The sequence below is a fragment of the Microtus ochrogaster genome, chromosome 8 (assembly GCF_000317375.1).
Source record: "Microtus ochrogaster isolate Prairie Vole_2 chromosome 8, MicOch1.0, whole genome shotgun sequence".
Lineage (NCBI taxonomy): Eukaryota > Metazoa > Chordata > Mammalia > Rodentia > Cricetidae > Microtus > Microtus ochrogaster.
Genome location: NC_022015.1, coordinates 14769663 through 14772811, shown reverse-complemented (window position 1 = coordinate 14772811; position 3149 = coordinate 14769663). Strand labels below are relative to the sequence as shown.

Below are 3149 nucleotides of genomic sequence, written 5' to 3'. Positions count from 1 at the left end.
GAGGCAGGGTTTCTTTCCTCTGTGACTGTCTTGGAACTCACTTTGTAGATCAGGCTGGCCGTGAACTCACAGAGATCCTGCTGGCCTCTCCCTCCCAAGTGTTGGGATTAAAGGCATGTACCACCACTGCCTCACGACTCTGAACTCTTTATCCTCCCACTTCCATCTCCCAAATGCTGAGCTCATAGAGCCACCAGGCTTGGCTAAGATCTTCCTTAGAGCATATGTACAGGAATCCATCCTTAGAGCATATGTACAGGAATCCATCCTTATCCGTGAGCAGTGTGTTCTAAGGCTGCCCGGGATGTGTGAGACATGACTAGTGCCTAATCCTCTGTGTGCTATTTCCCCCTGTACACACGTGCCTATGATAAAGTTTTAACTCTTAAATTAGACACATTAAAGACTAACAGTCGCTAATACTGTAACAATAAAAGCTGTGTGCTGGGAGGTGTGGCTCAGTGGTAAGTTCTTGCTACCCATACGCAAGGCCCTGGGCACCCTCTCCAGCACTGCAAAGATCCAAACCGGAACAAACAAACTGTAAAGTTGTGGACGTGGGATCCTGCTCCTTCTCAAGATAACATACTGTGTACATGTAGATACGTCCGTGCTCTCTCTCATTGGCCACACATAACTGAAACCACAGAATGGGAAGCCACAGATAAGGGGACCACTGGCCCCACCCTTCACAAATACAACAATACAGTGGCTTGGTTTTGGTCTGGGCTTCCAGTAAAGCACTCATTATTTTTTTTTAAGTCTGGAGAGACAGCTCTGTTGGTAGAGTGCTTGCTGGCACAAATCAGGCCCTGGGGGCTGCATCAGGAAACATCCCAGCACCTGTGAGGTGGTGGCAGTGGCAGCAGGATGGTCAGAAGTTCAAGGTTACCAGCCTGGGATAAGAGACCCTGTCTTTAAAAAAGACAAGCAGGCTGGAAAGTAGCTCACCCGGTGAGAGCGCATACAGCTCTTGCAAATAACTCAGGTTTGAGTCCTGGCACCCTCTTCAGCTGGCTCATTACCATTACCCTCTGTAACTCCAGCTCGAAGGGATCTGATGCTGTCTTCTGACTTCCCTGGTCACCCTTATCCACACGTGGCATACACACACATGCACACATGCACACACACACACACACACACACACGTGTGTATATATATGAAATCTTTGAAAATAAATCTTAAAAGATACATTTTTTAAGACAAAACAGAAAAATTTGTATCGAACCTCATGCTTTTATTGAGGTATTATTTAAACAGGTATGAACTTAGATACTGAATTACGTGTTTTAATTCAGTTGCACTTGTATATGGCCTACTAGCATTTCTGATAATAAGTAACCACGGAGGACAGAGAGGCAAACTGTTATGTGCCATTTTCTTTGTGACTTCACCTGTGAGGGGCAGGCTGAGTTCTTGTTAACCATTGTTTTTGGAACAGCACAAGAGATTGTGTGCACACTGGATTTGTTTAGTAAGTACCACTCGGCTTTGGGATGTGACAGCCACATTCCAGCATATGGCCTTAGCCGTTTACTACTGATGGAAAAATAAAGGTTTTTGTAAAAGAACTTTTACATGCTGGCAGGTAGAGCGCGTGCTGGGCACGTCCAGGGTCGGTTCCTAGCACCACCACCTACTCAGAAAAAAAATCCTTTGCAGTAATTAACGCCCCTCCCCTACGTTTGTTCTCTGCCTTGGATATTGTCGGTGTTTGAGGGTCCAGGGAGCTACACTTCCACTGTCACTCTCGGCCTCAGGGATCCCCTAGTCCTTAAGGACCTTAGCTCATGAGTCATGGCTTCAACACAGAGCGGAATGTCAGGACTAACCAGTTCATGAAGCACGGTGGTTTGTTTCCTTGTCTTTAGAGAGGGTTTCACCGTGTAGCTCTGGCTGGTCTAGAATTTACTGTGGAGACCAGGCTGGCCTCAAAATCATAGATCTCAAACCGCCTGTGCCTTTCCCATGTTGGGTTTAAAGGTGTGCCCCCACCATGCCAGCAAAGTTGGGGTTTAATAAAGGTTTTTTTTTGTGTTGTTTTGCATATATATGTGCTGTTTACATGTTCTCATGTGTGATATTTATTTATTTATTCATTTTGGGGGGGGTGGTTGAGACAGCGTAACAGCCCTGGATGTCCTGGAACTCACTCAGTAAACCAGGCTGGCTTTGAACTCGCAGAGATCCACCTGTCTCTGCCTCCGGTGTGCTGGAATTAAAGGCACGTGTCACCACTGCCCAGCACATGTGTGTGATTGTATGTGTGTGTAGTGTATGGAAACCAGAAGTTGATGTCTTCCTCCATCACTGGCCACTTTATCTATTGAGGCAGGGTCTCTTTATGCAGTCTGCTGATTTCTGGCTAGCCCAGTGGCCCTGAGGATCCTGAATTCTGAGATTACAGGTGGTGGCCATGCCTGCATGATCTTTGACGTGGGTGCCGGGGGTCCAACTCTAGTCTCCTGCACTTAGTCTCTGAGCTGTATCCCCAGACCCAGTCAAGAGAATTGAACGTAGGCTTCAGCAGAAGGGTTGAGAGAGAGAGAGAGGTGCTCAGAAGGACAGACAAGACACCACTGAGAGCATGCATGTGGGTGTGCTTCTTAGAACAGATCAGATAGATGGGGTGCACACCCTGCTGCAGGCATCAGCTGCTCGGCTCCCGGTTTTGGTTTTTTTGTTTGTTTTGTGTGTATTTTTCACAACAGTCTTCATATGTTGGATTTTGGTGAGGTTTGAAGGGTTGCTGAGAATTGGAGGTTCCTGGGTGTTCCCTCAGGGGTACCTGCAGGATTACAGTTGATTATGTAAAGTGTCTCACAGGGGTACAGAAGACGGGCATCATTGTAAACAAAGTTTTCTTGGGGATCTTTAGGTGATGGTTATGGGAAGAATGGAGGCTCTAGCCAAGGTTCTCTGCATTCAGGCCTAAACCTGGGACATTGTTACTTACTATAAAATATCTATGGAGGCCGGGCGGTGGTGGCGCATGCCTTTAATCCCAGCCAGCACTCAGGAGGCAGAGGCAGGCAGATCTCTGTGAGTTTGAGGCCAGCCTGGTCTAAAAGAGCTAGTTCCAGGACAGACACCAAAGCTACACAGAGAAATCCTGACTCGAAAAACAAACAACAAGGGGCTGGAGA

General features: G+C 47.2%; 1 protein-coding gene across 1 annotated transcript in view; it reads left to right on the top strand.

The window, feature by feature from the left end:
- Window positions 1-3149, top strand: part of Eef2k (eukaryotic elongation factor 2 kinase) — a 60426-nt gene that overhangs the window by 15187 nt on the left and 42090 nt on the right. The gene's annotated exons all lie outside the window — the stretch shown is intronic.